Source organism: Lichenostomus cassidix, chromosome 2 (genome assembly GCF_008360975.1).
Source record: "Lichenostomus cassidix isolate B80296 chromosome 2, HeHo_3.0, whole genome shotgun sequence".
NCBI lineage: Eukaryota > Metazoa > Chordata > Aves > Passeriformes > Meliphagidae > Lichenostomus > Lichenostomus cassidix.
In genome coordinates, this window is record NC_139482.1 from 73,454,802 (window position 1) to 73,476,533 (window position 21,732).

Here is a 21,732-nt window from a genome sequence, read left to right on the forward strand (position 1 = left end):
TTTTCCATGTTGTAACTCACCTGTTCACTTTATCCCAGTTCTTTAACCAGCCCTGTTAAAAGCTCATCTATGAAGTGTCTAAACATAGGAACATGGGGCAACAGTGGTATCCTGGTTCTGGCCAGGACAGGGTTAATTTTTGCTGTACTGAGAAAGGGGCATGGCTAGGACCTAGAAGTTATTCTGTACTACCTCATGCCATTACTGGAGGAAGGGGAAAGGCACTCTCTCCTGGGAAGAAGGGTTTCTGGTCCAGCAGAGGATATGTGGCAAAGGAAGCCATCCAGTGTTGTCTGTTATCAGGGCATTTCTGTCTGAATTGTTCTTTCCTGTACCCTTTGTCATTAGTACTGTTGCTGTTACTGCTCATTTTATTATCTCGTTGCTGTTTCCAATAAATTGTTCTCGTCAACCCATGATCTTTGCCTTTTGTGCTTCCAGTTCTTCTCTCCAGCCCACTGCAGAGAGGAGGGGAAGGAGAAATCTGGGGAGCGAGACAGCAGTGCATGGTTTGGAGAGTCTTGATGGGGTCAGTGATTTAGGGACTACCATTCCTAAATCACAACAGGTGCAGAAGGAAGCATCCTACTTCATGGCAGGATGAATATCCTTTTCTTTTTCTTTTTTTTTTTTAAATGAAGCGCACTTTGATTTGTCTTCAAAGTTCTTGAGGGTTGATCCATATTACTATGGAGCTTTTTTCACATATACACAGAACAATATTTTCACTGATTTGAAATTGTTAATAAGTACATTGTAAAAAGATTTAATTGATCTTTTATGGAACATGGGAGCTGCTGCTGTATTTGCAATGCTTAATCATAGGCAGATGAGAGCCAGGAAATAATGTGAAATGTGAATAACAAGTAAAACCATTAGCTTTTATAAGAAAATTTGAGAGGTTTCCTAGGATGACTAAATATACTCAAGCACTGTATTCATTCAGTGTATTTATGCAAATAAAGTAATATTTATCTGCTATCATATTTCTATTGCCAATCAAAACAAGAAAAATATTAAAGGGAAGCATGGAGAATTGCTGATAAGAAATTATATAATAATAAGGAACTAATTATCACTTTCCATATTTGAGTTTACAGCTTCAAATACTGACATAATATTGATTCAGAGGAACTGTACTCAATTTCATGGGGTCTGTAGCCCTATTATATTTTGTGGTAAAAATTCTGTCTGGAATAGGGATTTTGACTTTTAAAAGAGGTTTGTATATGCAAATAGTTTCAAAGAGATGTTATTTTGTACATGCATTTTTCATAATGAAAAGGATTTTTCTGAAAATGAGATTTCAAAGACTCTCCTACAACTTAGCCAGACTCCAGGTTCATGGTAGAATGTTCCTCTGGCAAATTCCTCTATCCCAAAGGAGGATAGTTTCAGGCCTTGAATTCCATATTTCCACAAAAGGAGACACATTCATAAAATACCTACATAATACAGCATGAATAAATAGGTGGCCCAACAGCAAAACGCCTGTCTTTCCTCTCCTATAGCAATAAGATCTTAGCAACCAGTAAATGTCCTCTTTTCTGAAGTGTCCTTGAAAGTCTCACAGGGATTAAACTAGCCCATCTCTTCAGAGACACCCAACACTTAGCACAGATACACTTCCTCTGCCTATTGGATTGCATTTGTAAAGTCTAGAGGAACAATTAGATTTTAAGGAGTTTGACAGATGAGGTCCTGTGAATGGTACATTGGCTATTTGCTTTAATAACAAGAGAAATTAATCTTTGGCTTTAAGAGGACATACTTTTTTTTTTACAGATTTTGGATATAATTTTTTATTGTCTCTTGAATTTGATATAGTATGCTTCAGCTGACCTAGAAAAATAGCTTGAAAACTCTGCCCAGCAGTGAGTGCCTGGACCTGAATTAAATTGTAAAGGGGACCATCCCATTTAGATAGTCCCCTTTACAAAAAGCATTGCTAACCGCATTAATTGTGAAGAAAGGGTAATTTTGCTCAATTTTAGAGACAACTTAGAACATGTCATTTGCAATGCCCTCAAATTAACTCTTAATATAGCAAAATTTTTGCAGGAATATTCATAGAAGCAATGAGTCATAAATATGGCACTTGTTTTTATGGAGCCACTTTTCAGATTTTATACTGTTAAAGAGAACTCAAGGACTGTGATCTACTAATTAAGCTAGGGTCAGAATTTGTCATTTGTATTGATACCGTGTTTGAACTTAGCCAAATCACTTACAGTCTGTCCTTCAGAGTATTCACTTTAAAAACGTTTATAACAATTCTTAGCATTTCTACAAAGTTTTTGTAAACTTTAATTCATATTTGTAAAGCAGTTTTGATGTTATCACAAGAGAAATCACTGCAATCATTGTAAAAATGCAAAATATTTTTAGCTAAAGTACACACATTTTCACAGGACATACCTTCATAAAAAGTAAGCTTGATGAAATGAATGCTAACCACTCACATTTAATAAATCAGGAAGTGTATATGAATATTTATGACAAAAATGTACTAGCAAAGAGAAATATTTGAAGCTGTCGATCTATTTCTCTGCACAGAACACCCAAACAAGTTTAAAATCAACTGTAAAGTCCAGGTCTTCACTTGGTGAGTTTATTTAAAGGGGCTTTTTCTTTGATACCCTGACGTACATGCATGAGAGAAACTCAACAACATTCTCAGGAGGTTAAACAACAAACTTCTAGTGGCAAATTTTAGAAGATCAGGAACTTGACAAAATTTAAAGCAAACGTTCCATAAATTAAAGCATTTCACAAAGAATTGACTTAGCACATTCGAACCCATGGAACCTTAAGTTACCAGATATCAAGAAGAGGAAATTAGAAGAAGAATAAAAGAGAAAGACATTTAAAAAAAGAGAGAGAGAAAGGTAAGATATAGCTTCCACCCTAAGAACCAGCATGATCTCAGGTGCCATAAAACCCAACAACAATAGTGATGCAAACATAAGCGTCTTTGTGCAATGGTTTTTATCTACTCTGGCTTCCTCTGGCCATACCCACAGGTGAGGCTTGCAGTCTGATAGCCACTCTGCAGTTAGACTGGGTCTCTGGGGGTGGGGTGTGGGGCATTGCTTCTGGTGTGCCAGTGCCTGAGAGCTGGACTAGACAGCTCCAAAGGGGACAGGGTGTGGGGCACTGCACCATCCCACTTTCTCAGAACATGCCCTGACCCCTCTGACACAAACACACTTTGGTTGTTTTGGGTCAGTAACCACTTTTCCTGGTCTCTCACATCAACAAGTAATTTACATGAAAAAATATGTACCTTGGTAAAATGACACTTCTCTTTGGAGGAAGAAAAGAAACGGATTTGAATAAGTATTTTCAAGTACAGCCCTTTTAATGTAACTGCATACTTTGCAGTCATATTAACTAAAGTTTAAATTAAAAGTATAGCTGGACTAGAGCAAATTATGTAAGAAAAGATGGCTTTTAAGTCATTAGCATAAAATCAGTCAGTTTAATGAAAGGAATCCAGATAATTTAATATTATTCTTTTTATTCCTTTTTAACCTTGTTAGCTTTTCTAAGGGTAAAATATGCTGAACTTTCTCAAACCAGCTACTCAATTTCAAAAGATCCTAAGATTTTCTTTTGGCAGTCATTATAAGTTAGGCTGCCAACAGTAAAACCTAAATAAGCTCAGGAATTCTAAAGGCATTATCAGATGTCAGGCATTCTGTACTTAATTGAGCTCAAATCCTTATAAAATTTAGGCCAGCAATATATTCCAAACAGTAAAATATATCCCAATATTTAATTAATCCTGGATTTACTTAAACAAATCCAGTATCTATTAAAAAAAAAAAAAAACAACTACAAAAAAACCACTAATTTGACCAATGTGGCCTTGAAAGTATTTGGTTCATTATATTTCTTTTTCTAAAATGGTCTTTAACTCAAGTTTAAATACTATTACAGATTGCCTTTTTTTCTGAAGCCCATAAGAACATGTGCTTTCTGTCTGAGGTACAGCAGAATTATATCCTCAAAGATTTTGCAAATGACAAACTTGTTGCAGGGTTGGTGACACAACCTCAAACAAATACCAAAGAGAAGCAACTCCTGCCATAGAAAAGCTGTGTTAAGATGATGAGGAGGAGACAGGCTGAGATACTTCCATGGTAAGAGTGAAAGAAAGAATACTTGTGGAGAATCAAGTATAAAATGCTTTGTCTCAAACTTTCTGACTATTGTGACAGGAAAGTTGTGATTGGAAGAGGGGGTCCTGTGGAGGTGGGGGCTCAGTTCCTTTCCCACCTCGAGACTCAGTCATCCCCCTGTCCTCCCCTGACTCACTTCCTGAAGGGCTCTAAAGGGTTCTTCACTGGGTTAACTCTAAAAGGAAATTGATTAGTCCTGCCTGATCTCTTTTTCCTCTCTTTTTCTTCGTCTTGCTACCCCAGTTCTGGAACATCCTTGTGGCAGGACTGATGCAAGATCTAAGGGCTGGAGATGTTTCTTGCCTTTCTCCCTTGTCCGCCTTTATTTCACTCTTCCCTTGCTTTGTATGGGCAAAGTGCAGCTATCATGTTCTACCTTGTACACTTTATTGAGGTTTGTTGTGAGGATTTGGGGCTTGTTGGAGTGATAATTAAGGGCTTGTTAGCCAGCACATTTGAGACTAAAAAGGGTGCTAGCTGCCAGAGTTAAGACAAGTGTACAATAAAGCATAAGAACTCCCTAACACAAGACTGGTGTCTTTGTCAGCCTGACAGGAGTTTAAAAGGAGCATCATGCTCCCTACTGGTTGGTCATGACATGGATGAAAGTCAACAGCACTGACCAAGGAAAGAGAATTGCTTTTTTACATCTTTCCTTCTGTAATTGAGTTTGGGCTTGTAATGTCATCTAACCACTTCTGACAACCTGACAAAATGGAGATGCCAAGGTCTTACAATAAATTGCTACAGAGATTATCCTTCATCTACTCAGATCAATGCCACAGCAACTTCTAGCTTGCAGAATATACTCCTCTTATCTTCAAGTTTTCCTAAACAGCTGAGATAGCCTTAATAATTTCATTAAATAAATAAATAAACAAGCCAAAGGAAAGACAAGAAAACCAGCTTTTCAAACCACAAATAGATAGGGAATTTAAAGCTATGGACACGCCACTGCCTATGACCCTTAATATTGTCTCTGTGTGTTAAGAGTGCACAAAACACCTAGGAATCCTATGATTCACCTTACAGCAGAAGACAGTTACTCATGTTTCATATGCTGTAGGCAATCCAAATAAAAAAAGCCCTAGCTGGATAACTGTGTTTAAAATTACTGCACAGTAATCAAGTAATTGCAGTGTCTCTTACAGAGGCAATCTCCAGATACAACTTTTAACAGTAAACATCACAAAATGCTCTCAGTCGGGGTCCAGTCCAAAGCAGGACTGATTATTCTTGTGTGTTGTCTTTGGTGTTCACTGATAAAGGAAATGCATCTGTTTTCATTCCTGATTTTGATACTGTTGCTCATCCAGTATTACCACACTACAGGAAACTATAAAGATGAGAATAAACATCTTTCAGTGATTTGGATTACACTTCTCAGGCTGGATAAATTTTGCATTAAGCAAAAATGCTTCTTTCAATACAGAATTCTTATTTAAAGAACCTTTTTTTCACTTTTTATCATGGTTTTTGAAGCTGAAATATTATCCTTCTGCCTTTGTATCATACAAGAGATTATCTCACACCACTTCATACCTGCTCTTTGCTTGAAGTTTTTTAATTAGCCAATTCACTTACATACTTGGAGACTCGCACCTCCAAGATGCTAGAAAAATAAATGGAGTGCAGGTACAGGACACATGTTATAATCCAGAATTTAAAAATCATGATGCCAAAAATACCTGCTGCTAGCTTGCCTTCTTGAAATTTTGCTTAACTCAGAGTTTTGTAATAGAAATAAACCTTTCTATTCATAGCTTCTAAAATAAACATCATAGTTATGAAAAAGTAAAATATTAAAGTGACCTATTCAATCAGCTATGAACACTAACTAAAAATCACTCCAGGGACTTTTATCATCCTTCATGCTTCTCATTTTCTATTCACAGCTAGCTGTCATGACCTTTTTCCCCCTCAAATTCTGTCATTCTCTCCTAAGTATTCACTAAGTGTTTTTTAACTCAAGCAAGAGAGCAAGGGCTTCCACAGACAAATGAAAGATATTTTCCATGTCTCTTCATTTACTGCATAAATTGCAGCATGAAGTGTACCTTTCAACTGAAACTTTTAGTTATTTTCACCTGTATTTTCAGCATGTGTTTAATGAAACACAGTGAGTGGGGCTGGAGAAGGTAACGAAGGGCAATTAAGACACTGAAAGGGACAAAGCAGTGCCTTACAGGGGGACATTGAAAAGATTCATTCTTTTGAAAACCACTAAGAAATTGTTTTAAAACAGATAATTTTTTCTTAAAGGAGTGAGTAACTTAGCATTAGCAACTGGTTACACAGGAAAGAATATAAGCAGATGGTGCTGTGAGGTTTGAAAAATACAAGACAAATTCGGGCACAACGGGTCCATTAGAAGGTGCTAAAGACAACAGGCAACACTTGTGGATCCTGGGGTGCCAGAGAGAAATGCTGATCTGTTCATGGGGTTTAAAACAAATGAGAATCAAAGTCATGTATTGATTTATTAATGATATGTAATTAAGCAGCAATCACCAAACAGTCAACTGCAACAAGAGATAAACCCCAGTTCTGTATACCTACCAATTGCATTTACATTCCTTACCTCAGAAACTGAGACTAGATAAGAAATTTCCACTTCTCCCTAGCAGAAGAGACAACTGATTAAAGAAAATTCACAGCTGAATGTTCTAACTAGATTCTTTACTTTTTCTGTATTGAGGAATCTGCACTGTCATAAGTATTTTTTCATCCTGGCATTCCAAAAGTGCACATTGAAGCTTAGGATTCCATCTGAAAAAAGCAGTAATGTTTTGAGTTCTATTTGAGGTTGGGTTGGGTATTCAGCTCTTTTTACAATGACATATCTTTAAAATTGTAAGTAGTGAACAGTTAAGATATATTTAATTAAAATTATCTCAAAAAAGAGCTTTAAATGGACAGATTTAGCTTAGGAAGACTAAGCCATTGAAGGCATTAAAAAGGTAAAGCACTTCAGGTAACTGGAACTTTTTATCATCAGGTTGCAGCCAAAATATATGCAAGAGCTAATGCATGTGACACGAAATAGAAAGTTCCACAACTTCAAAGATACTGATCCTATCTTCTTCTGATTTTTTTTTCTTTGTCACTCTGATTATATTAAAAAATTAATTTGGAATTTACAGCACTAGCTACTTTTTTCTATTCACAATATGAAAAGACATAAAATTGTGTCAGCTAATGTATCTCAAAACAAGGGATAAAAATACACCAAAATTGACCTTAGACCATGGAATAAGCCTAGAAGCTGCAAAAGCAAATACTAATTAGAAAAACCTGATAAACTGAAAAAGCAATTGTTTTATGGCGTGATGAAAGTACTCACGGAAAACTGTGAGTCTTTGATTTCAAATCTATTAAAATCAATAGCACTGCTGACAAGGAAATCAATCCTTACATGGCAGGTTTATGTAAAGAAATAATCTTCCTGGTGTAAAAAAGCATCTAAATTCCAAACTCATGTATAAGGCTTCTAATCTGATATCATTTTTGTGATTGAAAACTACAAGTAAGAAAATCTCTGTCATAACAGTACCAATACAGAAAAAACATAAATTCCAGTTTGCACTTTCACATTTTTAATGAGCAAGATATATTTCATAACTACTATTTAAATTGATGTTTACACTGAAAGATCCATTAGCTTGGAGAAAAGATTCATAAATTGCAAACTTGCTCTACAAGCAGCTCTTTCCAGTCCTTCCCAGCCCTGCTACAGATTATAGTCTATTAGAAAGACCTGTCAGCCCTGCAAGTCTTTGTGTTCCAGCCACTTAGAAATAATAAAATGCTGTAAAATTGTTTTTGTCTCTCGATACTTTATTATTTTTTTGGCCAGCTCCACTCCTCCATTTCTCTCCTCTCTCCTCTCCCCTCCCCTTCATTCTCCCCTCACTTCCCTTCCTGTCCCCTTTCCCTCTCTTTTCCTTTCCCCTCTATACTACTTTTCCACTAGATACAGCCAGAAAAGTTAATTTGAAGGAAAATAGGATGACCCATGACACAGGGGTTGCAAAAGAGCACACACGTTTCGCGCACTCAGTTTCCGAGGATCATACACCATCCAAAACCTAAGTACCTCCCAAGCCTACGTAGAAATGTATTTTAAAAAATACCAACTTTTGTGAATGTTTAGAGTATCATTTCCTCCAAAAGCTGAATCCGTTCTGTGTTCAAGAGAAATCTGATAAGTTTCTAGATATCTTTTCTTAGGGTCAATAGAAATTCAAATGTTAAAGGTTTTACTACATTATGGCTTTGCTAGACTGTAAATGGGAATCTAACATCTGAAACAAGGATTTGGATTCTCAATGGCATAGGTAGCAGCTGGTTCAAGGCCCCAGAAAATTTTGAAATACTGTCATTAGAGAGAAAAATAGATCTGACCTCCAGTTTTTCTTCTATATAGCACAGTGTAGATCTTTTTAATACATGCACGTCTACTAGCAATTGCTACGTCTACTAGCATTTACATTTTCTTAATGTGTGAAGTAGACTGAATGATGTGGATGTTTGTGAGAAGATGAAATTGCGTTAAAATATTGGATTTTTAAATGTAAGTGGTATTAAAAAGCACTAGTAGGATATTGAAAGCTAAGAATAAAATGGCATTAGTTAGGTTTGTATGCTCAATTGGAAAGAGTCAATGCTGCATTTTAAAACAAACAAAGCCTTATGTTTATTTCAGAGGATCCCAGTTTCACAGAGGAGTAGAAAACAGAAAGGAGACCCTGTGCCCACAAATTAATTACAAAGATGTTAAAAAAAGAGAAAGAAAACCCCATGAAACTTGTAAAAAAATCAGATTTAGATAAATTCAAGAACGATACTGATATCGCAGATGTGTAGATGTTTCTGTACCTAGGAGGAACCTGTTCTTCCCAAAGTGGGAGATGGTGGCCAGCAAACAGGCCACCAGAGACTGATAACTGAAGAAAGAACTGCATTTGCCTCTGTCCCATAGATAGTAATTTATTGCAAAGGGATAGAGAGTGAGAAAAAAAGGTACATGAGAGGAAATGGGTGTGTTGGTATCCCACACCAAAGCCAGTGTCTGTCTGCAAGCACATGTGGGGGTCTCAGGGTTCAGTCACTTTGCATTCACCACTCCAGCCCCTAGTGAGACTTTCCAGAGAAAGCAAAGAAACAGGAATCCCAGGATCAGTCTCCCCAGCCTGAGCTTACAGTGAAGGTCTTGGTGGCCTCACTTCCTGTCTTAGCTCCAGAAGTAGCATTAGACAAGCATCTCCAAAGGAAAGCAATTGCCAGCATTAAGCAAGGAAGCAAACGCCCTCTTGCATAATACCAGATGTGTCTCGCCCAGGAAACATTGGCATGTAACACTCCAGTGATGTGTATTTTGAGGAATAAGTTTTCTCTGCTATTTCCCCTAGCCTACATGGTGGCCCTGCTGCTAAACCTTGCTGCCAGAGTAACTTGCCCATTGGTCATTTTGTCTGAAATTTCAGTCTCTTCAAGACTGAGATTCACAGCACGAATAAAAGCTGTCCTGTGGAAAGAGCAAAATCACATCTGTCATCTTACAGCTGGCTCATTGCACATGCCCAGCAGCTTGTACAGCTGAGAATCTGTCTTGAGTGATACGGCCTTTGCAACGAAAGAGTTGAAATGCAGGCTTGTTGAATAGGCTTCCAAGCCAACAGAGAAAAATAACAATTTGTTATATTTATTTTATGATCTCATGGTTTATAACCTTATTTCAGGACTTTGGATATTTCAGAGGGCTCATCTTTCTTACTCTAGGGCAATTTTGTGGTAATCAGACTTACCAGATCTTTCTCTCCAGGAATTTCAAAGAAATGAAATGTTCAAATCCATATTCAGGGACAAGGAGGATATGGGTGTGGGAAGCAGAGAAGGAAAAGGGGTGCACAAATCTTCTTTTTCCACATTTTCTGAATTTTTATAGTCATTAAATGCCTGCTAACTACAGAAATCTAAGCAGGAAGGTTTAGGAAGGAAAGTATTCAAAGCCAGTTCAGAAGGGGCTTTGAGCAACCTGGTCTAGTGGAAGGTGTCCCTGTCATTAGCAGGGGGCTTGGAACTAGATGATCTTTGAGGTCCCTTCTACCCCAAACCATTCTATGAGTCTATGAAAAGAATGGTAACAACCATAACTCATGTCTGTACAGTTTCATTTCCTTTTCCACATCTTTTTCCTACATTTTCACAGGAATGGCAGAGAATAGGGGTTCTTCCAAAGCTGGGTGTCTAAAAACACCAAAGAGACCATTGCAAAACAGCATTAGTTTCCTCACTAGGTGTACCACAGGGATCACACTTTTTGCATTCGAAGGGTCCAAAATAATATGTTCAGACTTCATCTTCAGGGTGGTAGTGATGGTCAATGGATTTGCTCAAGAAATCTAGCTTGGTGGCATCTGGTACTTGCTGGTGGCACTGGCGCTCAGGGTCAGCACTTCGGAGCAGAACTGGGAGCTACAGGTGCAGGGCAGGGGGCTGGGTGGATGGGTGGGAGCAGGCACCCTACAGCACAGAGAAATTGTGTCATCTGGAGGGAGGGGAATGGCTTTCTGTGCCGCTTCTGTCACCGAGAGGGGTTTCCACGCCCCCTTTTCTCAGAGGAAACCACATATTTTCTGCTTTTCACCAAAAAAGTTTCCTTAGAGTGATTTATAGGGGAAAGAGGTGATGGTTTAAGGAGAAAAGCTGAAGTAATTTGGAGGTGATAAAATGAACATTTTTGAGGGGAAAACTGAGCTATCTTAGAGGTGTCATAGGTCACATTTCAGGGAGAGGATGTGGTAAATTAGAGGGGAAATGAGCTTACTGAGGAAAAACCTGAGGGAACTAGGAACAAAATTAGCCTTTTGAGGAAAAAGGTGATGAAATTTAGAGGGAACAGAGATAACACTTTGGAGAGAAGGATGGTTTCAAGTCCAAGTTTGGTGATATTGCACTTTGCTAGGCATAAGCTGGAAAATTCAGGATGTGGGTCTGCAGGTGAGTTCAGCCCCACAGGGCTAAAACAGTGGGGTGGGGCTGTGAGCAGGATGGGGAGAGCCTCATGAGGGGCTTAAATCTGGTCCCATGTTGTGGGACCAGCATGAAAAGTTATGAATTTCCCCATGCAAGATGCTGTTGAAGATCACTTTCAAGAAAATTTAGAGTGCATTCTTGGGAATGGAACTTGGACATTTAAAAGCTGATTCACAAGAATATAGAATCAAGAATAATTTCGTTTTTACCTCTGAATTTGATATCAGCACCTACTGAACATTAGCTAACTCTTGGATGTAACTAGAAATTTCAATATTTTAATTTAAGCAGAAGTTCAATAGAGAAAAGTGATCTGAATACCTATGAAAATTTGTGAAAATTGAAACACAAAGTATAGGTTAAAGAAGATTGAAAATTAAAATTTTATGTGAATGAAGGCATTTTGTGAGCTCAGACTGCCATATTTGTGTGTCTAGCTTTGCTTTTATGTATCACAAGCAGCTTTTTGCAGGAGGCAGTTAAATCTTACTACCTCAAAAAGGATTTAGCAATGCAACTTGCAAAAGTAATGACTTGTACATTGGAAATAGAGCACTTTACACACCTAAAACAATGGGATAGCATCAACTGGCAGAGAATGAAGTACTTCTTCAAAAGTCAATACATATATTAAAGTACATGCAACACTTAGGTCTATATAGAATAGTTAAATCAGTTTATGCAGTTGATTGTGATTTAGTTTTACAAGCTGTTGTATGGCTTTCAATTTTTAAAAGAGGGAGATGTGAATTGTGCATCTGGCTTTTAAAAGACTATATAACTTTGATACTGGCAAACATTGGCTGAGTAAGATGAGGTGTAGGTGGCCACATTATTTTTTATACTATGATGATTATTTTGTTCTCTTGTGGTGGTTATAATCACTTTCCTTAAGTATCTCGCATGCTACGCCACACATTTCAAGTGGAATTCAGTAACACCAGTTTCACTTTTTCTTCACTGAATGAACATCAAAGTTTGAGTTAATTCCTCTGACTTATGCCTCTTGATCTTTCAAATGCATCAGGTCAGCTGACACATCCATCTACACTGGACCTATAGAAGACCAGCAGCTCTCAAGAAAAGACACTGCAAGTATAGAGAGATAATGTAGCTTAGCTGAAATGGCATCAGACTTTCATGTCTAGAGAACTGAAGATCACTACATCCTAACTAAAAATGATTCCCCTCGCTATTACTGTGGTTTTTTGTCACTATCTAATGAGAAAAAAAAAAAAAGAAAAGAAAAAAAAAGAAAAAAAGGGAAGGGAAGGGAAGGGAAGGGAAGGGAAGGGAAGGGAAGGGAAGGGAAGGGAAGGAAAAAGAAAAGAAAAGAAAAGAAAAGAAAAGAAAAGAAAAGAAAAGAAAAGAAAAGAAAAGAAAAGAAAAGAAAAGTCTACTGTTTTCTGCAATTTTAAAAATCCTCTCAGTTTTTTTTACGTTCTGTTTTCATCTTGGGCCTCTTAAAAATAATGGTGAAAAAGAGGTTTCAGCTGTAAAGAAAGAAAAAAAGAGATTATCTTTGAAAACCACCTGATCATTTGATAACAACTTAAACTGTGGACTACCATAAGGAAAAGGCAGTAGATTGGAATGATCCATCACACCAAATTTGTTCAGTAACGATTTCACTTCTGCTGTGCCTCAAGAGAAAAATCTGAGACTGTATTTATCCTGAGTTTTAAATCAAACAGAAGTAAATTAATTTTTAATATAAAATTAGTATTGCTCTTTTTAATGAGGCACTCCTAGAAATCCACTGCATTAAATATTTTCAATCTGACTTTCTCTAAAATACTCCTGGGAATGTGCACAGAGTATCCCTTATTCATGTAGAATTTAAGTAGAAAATAAGCAGCAAGAACTTTAGCATAATAATTTGTGCAGAAAGAGAGTCAGCAGGAAAGCAGCTTTTGATTGCAATTCTGACTTTTTGTTTTCTGATGTACAATATTTTGGAACCAATCCCATGGTGTGGTTTTGCCATTGTCATGGGGGTCTCCTCTCCTTGTGTCCTTGTGTCCTTGTGTCCTTGTGTCCTTGTGTCCTTGTGTCCTTGTCTCCTTGTCTCCTTGTCTCCTTGTCTCCTTGTCTCCTTGTCTCCTTGTCTCCTTGTCTCCTTGACTCCTTGTCGTCTCCTTGTCTCCTTGTCGTCTCCTTGTCTCCTTGTCGTCTCCTTGTCTCTTTGTCTCCTTGTCTCCTGTGTCAAAAAAAGGTCAAAAAAAGACTGTCAAGTGTCAAAAGGGAAATCCAGCACATGAGGAAAGAAGAGCTGGGCCCCTACCTGGTGCACTATTGCTGCTTTTGCTGAGCTCATGGAGGCCCATCTGAACTGTTCAAAACCACCTTTTGATTCTGTCAGTCACTCTTAGGACGCTAGGGCCAATAATGAAACAAGGGTGTTATTAATGCTGTTTAGTAGCACTCACATGTTCTGAAGAGGTAGCAATGGGGACGGGCCAGTGCTGAAGGGTGGGATGGGGTCTCTGAGGTGGTTTCTGCCGAAGCCTATCCTGGCTCCCTCTTAACTGACCCCAGAAGTTCCCACCTGACATCATCCTGCTCAGTCTCAGGTCCAAACAGGATTCCTTTTAGGCATAATCTTAACAATCTGCTTCCTCCTTTTTGTGTTTGTTTTTTTCCTCATTAGTTCCCAGCCGAAGTTTGGCCATGCTCACCCACAAGCTGTTATTTAAAGTTAGACTTTTCCCTGGCCACAGTAATTATTGGTACAGAAGGGAATGTTGTTTGTCATGCAGCAATAACCCAGGATGGTCTTGTCTGAGCTGAGGACAAACAGGCTACTGAATACTTGCATGGTCCTGAGCAATAAGGTTTTACCCCAGCCAAACCTAGCCAGGTTAAGCCTAGCCTGGGCACGTCCCAAGACCCTGCACCAGTGATAAGCTGCTGACAATTGGAAATGATACTGAGTTCTGTTTCCTTCATCACAGATCTCACAAAATCCATTCCTTGTATGAAACCTTAAACATAACATTGCTGGTGTGTCCTAGTAGCAATGCTGCTGCATGTCAGCTGTTGCACTGCAGGGCCTGGGAGCTGGTTTAAGCAGCATCAGGCATGGGCCAGAGGACATATCAGATAGCTCCTGGATGAAAGAAACCCATATTAGAGTAGATGTGATAAAGAAGACCAAGATGGATGCTCATGGAAGGTGTAGGACACTCTCTCCAGCTTTTTCAAGAAAGTTGCAATTAAAGAAGAAAGGAGCTGAGCCTCTTAATGTCCAGTAGGCAGTCAAAGCATTCTAGTCCTATTCTAGTTCTTTATTTTCTCTTTCTAGTACCTCATATCTCTTCTCTTCGATGCACAATATTCTATTTTTAATGCAGTACTTCCACGGTTTGGCAAGCAATCTGAGAAAAGTAGGAATAGCATGTTAAAAATGAGATTACATATTGCCAGGGCAGAATCCTCCAGCAGCAGTGACAGTGTGTCTCACTAAGACAGCTTTTTAAGAGCACTAGTAGAAAGGGATTGTCAGTAAGGATGATCGCAGGATTTGCAGATTTTCTGAATAGCAGTTACCATAATTATAAGTTTAACTACAGATCTTACAGCATTGCTGGCATCACTGTGTTAGCATGTTATTATTCTGACTAATCTTTCATTTCAATTGCAATAGATCTCAGGAGCCCAGCTGTGAGAGGCCACTACACAAAACATGAACAGACTTGCAAAATGAAATGGCTTGTGTACTGAGGTATTTAAAACTTGAGACGTGGCAGTAGAAGTTCCTTTTTGGGAAACAACTACACATTTTGGAATATACTCTAAATAGAAAAAAAACTGTTAAAAGTTATAGAAAAAGTTAGTATTTTTAAAATAATTAGAAATCTGTAACATTTTAAGCTAAGAATAATATTTTAGAAGGAGCGCCTACTTGTATATACGTACCAATTAAAATGCACACATACTTACCTGCCCTTTTAGAGGTATTTATTGGAGAATTTTTTCTCCTTGCATTCTCTTGTCAATAGTGCTCTAAGAGTTTTCTCCAAAACCTTAATGCACCTATTATTTCCTCTGTAATGCATGAATAATTCAGATTTTCCAAACTCAAAATGAAATGACAGTCTACTATGTGTTGGATAGACGTATAGCAAATTAGATAATCCATCCCCTTGAGCCTGAAATAATTTAGTCCCTTTGAAAATATGACTTAAAAACACAGGAAAGGCTGCATAGTTTGGTGTAAACTGAAATGTAAAACATAAAACATTTGTAAATTGTAAAATGAAAAAATCTGTGTTATGTGTAATTAATAATATGGAAATTTCCAGTACCTTAAAGCGTCTTTTCAAAAGTATTTTTCACCAATTTTTGGCTCACTTTGCCCCCTCTTTCAGTAGTTTTATGCTCCAGGGATCTATAAAAGAGATACTCCTGCTTATATATGAAGGGAAAGAGATTTTTATGAATACCAAACAAGCATAATTTATGCAGAAAGTCTATTTAAATCTCTGTTTGGCACTTTTACTTGCATTAGTAATATGAGAACACCATTAAAATGAATTTTCCAAAAATGTGTTGGACCCCAATTCTCTCAACTCATTCCCATAGTTACTTAGTTTTCATCGCCCAAGGACTGCTAATATATTAGTATTAACAATATCCTCTTTATTACCTTGCATAGAGATACTTACATGTTCTCTTGTGTGAATATATTCCCATTTATTTATACACACATGTATTTGCAAACTCATTTAATTAAATCCTGGTCCCTACAAAATAAATTTTAAAAATCCTAATGACTTCAGCAAGAATCACAATCCTATTCTTTGATTCCTGTATTTTATCATCAGTACTTTTAGAACAGCAGATCAGCCTCTTACAGGTGTACAGGTAGACTTCATGGGCTTTGCATCTTCTTGCATACCACCATGCTAAAGTTTGGCCATACTGGTCCAGCTGATTTTTATGAGGTTGCACATATGTCTTGGAGACACATGAAACAAACTTCATGCAGATAAAAAACTCAGGCGAAATTTAATTGTCAACCAAAATCAATGGTGAAAACTAACAAATGACAGTGGTAACCAGAATGACACTCCAAAAATAGCATTTAACAGGTTCCAGGTGCAGTGTTACCAGTCAGGGATATTGTTACTACATGGACAGGAGTGATGACCCAAAGTGCATGCCTGCTCACACACACATATCGGGAAGCCTCTCACTCAGTGTTAGCCAGAAAATAGATTCTCTTCACCCAGAGGGTCCTGGAGTTGGTCAAGGATATCCAGTAGAAAAATAGTCACTCACCTGGGAGTGGGGAGAAGGCACTTAGTCCTGGGAAGTCTCCTTGGATGCCATCCCAGTCCCCAGGAGAAGCTTCCCATCACTGACACACTGCTTCAAGAAATACCACACATGGTTTCTTTTTGGGGCACCACTTATAACCTGGTCAGTTGGGGCTCATGGTCATACATTATTATGGTCCAGATACTTCTCTGCCTATCATTGACTGTGATCCCTTTCTATTGTCCAAGAGTTCCTGCCCTTCTCATTCCCACAACTGGGGGTGAGATGTGGAGGGCCATGGTTGCACTTGTCACAGCCATGCTGTGGTGCTGTACAGCACAAAGGAAAGGGTGCTAACAAGATTATAGAATGATTTAGGAAGCTACACTAAGATTATGTTATAGAACTGCTACACATTTGTTGCGGTTTAGAGGATGTTGCAGCACACTTTACCCTAGAGCTTCTCTACCCAGCCCAGTTCAGCGCCTCAGTGCTCCAAACCCTCTGTCTCAGGGCTGGACACTGCGCTCTCACCGGCCGGGGAGCCATAAGGCTAGCTCTGGTTCGTCTGCTTCCACAACCGGCGGTGATAAAGGAGGCGAGGAGGGTCTATGCGTTGTGTCCATGGAAGATGTTTATTCGCATGGTGCAGCAGAGGCCAACGACCTCCCCGAGGCAGAGATGCCTCGAGGGCGAAGGCCTCACATGCTCAGCACATGTGGAGCATAGACACACGTGGAGCATAGACAGCAAGATGGCAGAGGGTAAGGGGTTTTATAGGGAAACAGAGAGGGGCAGAGACAGCACACTGGCCCAGTGACCTCTGGGTACAGGGGAGGTACAGGGGCAGAGTTAGGGTACAGGAACCAATAGGGGAAACCCGAGGGAGTGGCCAGGGCCACGTGGGGTTAGGGTACAGGAACCAATAGGGAAAACTGGGGGCGTGGCTAGGACCACATGGAGTAGGGAAGGCAGGACAATAGGTGACAAGTACAGTCGTTAAGAAAGGGGTGTGGGGAACTTGCAGCTATTATCACAATATTTCCCCATTTTTTACTAAATTAAAGAAGGAAAGGCTTTTCCTAAAAGCTTTCATAGCAAATTTTTAAACAACAGGAAAATGGTAAAACAACATAATGTAAAGCAATGACAAAATTAGTTTTTCTGTGAGTATGGGGAAAACGATGATGCAGCTGGCTGATTTTGATGTTGGAGTTCAGTATAGGCTGAATTTTCAGACTGCAGTCATGTTTGTAGTCTGTTTTTCTTTTGCTGGGGCTGCTAAGATGAAGGCAGGGTTTGCAGCAGCAACGGGGTTGTCACCGAAGTCTTTCTCAGCTTAGGAGAGGGAGAAAACTTTGGACGCAGCGCAGCTCCACTGGGTGACACACAGCTCTTCCCTGCTGTGGCTCTGCCAGGTCTGGAACAGTTCCACTAGGCCCCAGCACGGCCGGACAGCAGCACAGCTTCAGGGACTGTTCTGGCGCAGCTCTACCGGGCTCCAGGGGCAGTGTCTGCCGCGGGGAGCTAGAGGTGCAGCCCCACCGGCTCCTCCGAGCCTGCCGCGGGCAACTGGAGGTGCAGCTCCGCTCTCGGCCAGGCCATAGCTGCTTCTGGCTGAGAGGGAACACCTGAGAGGATGGGAGGAGGGGCCCGCACCGAAGAGAAACACTCAGATGGGGAAGGATCTGTAACCGAAGGGAGCGCCCACTGACGCGGGGGGAGGGGCTACAACGGAACACGAGGGATGCAGGGGGCGGGGCTTCGGCAAGCCCGGGAAAATTTCAAGGGGAAGAAGACAACATGGCGTGCCTGACCACGCGGCCGGCGCCATATTGGAAAACACGTGGAGTCAGCTCGGCTGAGGTTTGGGGCACAGGAAAGGAGGTTAGCAGGGATCTCGAGTTAGAGTGATCAGTTCTAACCCGGGAAAGGGACAGGAGAGGCTGAAAAACATACGATCAGCTGTCTCCTGAGAGACAGAGGGGGAGCACGAGCTGGTGGAGGAGGAGGTGCCACCAACACATGGCCGGCACCATGTTGGGGGATACATGCAGGGGAAGGTGCTTATTAGGGAGAGAACAAGGGTTTTTCACTGCCAGATAACTAAATAAAACAAAACACAGATTAGTTTACTTTATCTCTCGCGCGCAAAAACTTCCCACACAATAGCTGATTCCCCATTCCTTATAAAATATGTCTAATTTTATAAGAAAAACTTCTCCCAAAATGGGGGCACTAAACTTAGGTCTCCCCTTGTTAGAAGTGGGTTTTTTCTTGTCGAGATTTCGCATGGAGCGCGACTCCCTTCACCTCGACAAGACACCACCTCTAACCCTCCACCCACCCCGAGGCAAAAAGAACAAACTAAAAAGAAAAAAGGGACTCCCATACCAAGCCGACCAGGCCTTCACCAGCTCCCCTCCCAAGGGGCTTTCCAGAGGGCTTACCAAGCACGGAGAATCAAAAAAAAAGCACTCGGGATGGTCCACCGCCATTCAGCCGACCTCCTTGAAAAGCGCGACTTTTTTCCAGAGGCTATCGGCCGCCCCTTCGGTCTTCTCGCTGAATGCAAGCTTCTCGTCGGGGAAATGGCTTCTCAAATGTGACTACTCCCCTGCCGCAGTTGCGGCTGCAGGGGGACGCTTTCCAGGGTGGCTTCTGCCCCACGTTGGGCGCCATTTGTTGCGGTTTTGGAGGATGTTACAGCACACTTTACCCTAGAGCTTCTCTACCCAGCCCGGTTCAGCGCCTCAGTGCTCCAAACCCTCTGTCCCAGGGCTGGACACTGCACTCTCACCGGCCGGGGAGCCATAAGGCTAGCTCTGGTTCGTCTGCTTCCACAACCGGCGGTGATAAAGGAGGCGAGGAGGGTCTATGTGTTGTGTCCATGGGAGATGTTTATTCGCATGGTGCAGCAGAGGCCAACTACCTCCCCGAGGCAGAGATGCCTCGAGGGCGAAGGCCTCACATGCACAGCCACATGTGGAGCATAAACACACGTGGAGCATAGACAGCAAGATGGCGGAGGGTAAGGGGTTTTATAGGGAAACAGAGAGGGGCAGGGACAGCACACTGGCCCAGTGACCTCTGGGTACAGGGGAGGTACAGGGGCGGAGTTAGGGTACAGGAACCAATAGGGAAAACTGGGGGCGTGGCTAGGACCACATGGAGTAGGGAAGGCAGGACAATAGGTGACAAGTACAGTCGTTAAGAAAGGGGTGTGGGGAACTTGCAGCTATTATCACAATACACATTCAAAAGAATTAAAGGTTGTCAGTATGTTTTACTACCATATAAAATTAGATATCCTATCTTATGCCATATCAGCAGCTTGGTCTTGCCAATTATCCTATTACCCATAATTTCAGATGCATTACTGAGCTATTTAAGTTCCTATCATTTAAATCTCATACCTAAAACAATTAAAACAAAAGGAAATCAAAGTACAGGAAGCACTAACAGTCACTTCAGACTAGTACATGGAAACCTTGGCATACTTTAGGATGGACTTAGGAAATACCCCATACAAATCTGGTGCCATAGTACAATTCCCATGGTGCCTGATTCATAACTTACAGGAAGCACATGAAGCAGATGCTGCGCTGAGTTACGTACTCTCTTACCTCTCACCTGATTACTGGTGCAAGTTAGAACACAGCTTATCTTTGTGATAATTCTAGTCCTGATACTAATGTGTATCTTCAGCTTCCCAAACTCAGATTTCTGTACCTACTTTTATAATGAAATCCTAACATCATTATTAACAAATTAATCTCATACCAGTTGTGATTAAAATTATGCATCAAATAATCTGCTCACTTTTATTGGTCACTACATTTATTTGCAATCAAAGCAATTTCTTTGATATGCATACTTCATGTTGTATGTAAAATAAGAAAAAGATAAACTCTTTGTTTTTTTAGTTCCTTACTTGTGCCAAGCACTTTTTTTCTGGGCTAAGCAAATTCTTTTTCAAAATAGTCACTGTGTTACTCAGTGACTTATTTATTTTGAAATATACAAGCAATGGAATAAACAGAGAGTAAAGAGGGATGTTTTCTGTTAAGTAATGAATTATTCAAACAGTTAATGACGGAAACAATGACTTCATTGAAGCTACAGCTCTCTAAGGCAACACTGTGAAAAAAACTGTACTGAGACAGAGCCATCCTTTAAGTTAAGAATCAGAGCAGGTGCAGACTCTGTTGTCTGAGGGTTGTCACTGCCAGCTGAATGGACTGTGTCTCAGCTTTGACTGGCATGAGTAGGCAAAACTATTCATTGGCACCCTAGAAAAGGGCAATAGTGAAATGACTTAATCCTCATATCACAAAGCCTGAGAGTTGGATGTGGTTCTGCTGTTATAAACATGGGTGAAGGAATGACAAAGGTTGTATGTGGAAAAATTTCTAAAACACTCGTGTGAAATGCTGTCCACAGTGAAAGACATGCAAAAAGAGAATCCACACTGTCTTTAAAATACTGTTCCTGGTATTTGTGTGAAGCTAGATCCAGTGTGATGCTGATGTTAGAGACATAACTGCTATTCATAGATACTACTTCTTTCTTACTAGTTATTTTAAGCAAGAGAAACATGTGCCCATAAATCCTTTTAATACTTTTTGCAAAATACTTTTCTTCACCAAGAAAAGTACTGCAGGAACAGCTAACAGACAGATGATTAGGGAACTTCTCTGACAGATAAGACGTGTAATTTTCTGTCATGTTGACAATTGCTATAAACTGAATTCTCTTGTGTTGTGAGTGAAAGCTTTAATAGCCAGGCTGTTGCCTCAAATAACTGTTGCCCAGTTTTCAAAAAGAAACATTTGGCTCATATTTTCAGCTGAGAGTGTCAACATAGAGTTCTCCTTTGACAGAGGTGTACTCAAAATTCTGGGGATCGTATTTTGAGAGAGGCAGTATTTAATCTACAACCTTTTGCAGACATCCCATTAGTTAGAGTAGTCTAGTCCAGTTGTGAATCCTGGTCTGGACTGGTTAATGAGAATGTTTACATCACCTAACTGTGGAATTTAATTTAATGTAAATCAGACACACAATGCAGAGAGCTAACTCTTTCACAGATTGATTAGGAGCTCCAAAGTTTTCCTGTCTTCTTTACTGTGTTTCAGATTATCCTGTCTCTTGTAGTTGACAGTGTATAAGAAGTCTAACTTGGGACTTCATTACGTGATTACTGCTTTAGCATTTTCCATTCAATACAGGAGAATTATGTATTCAG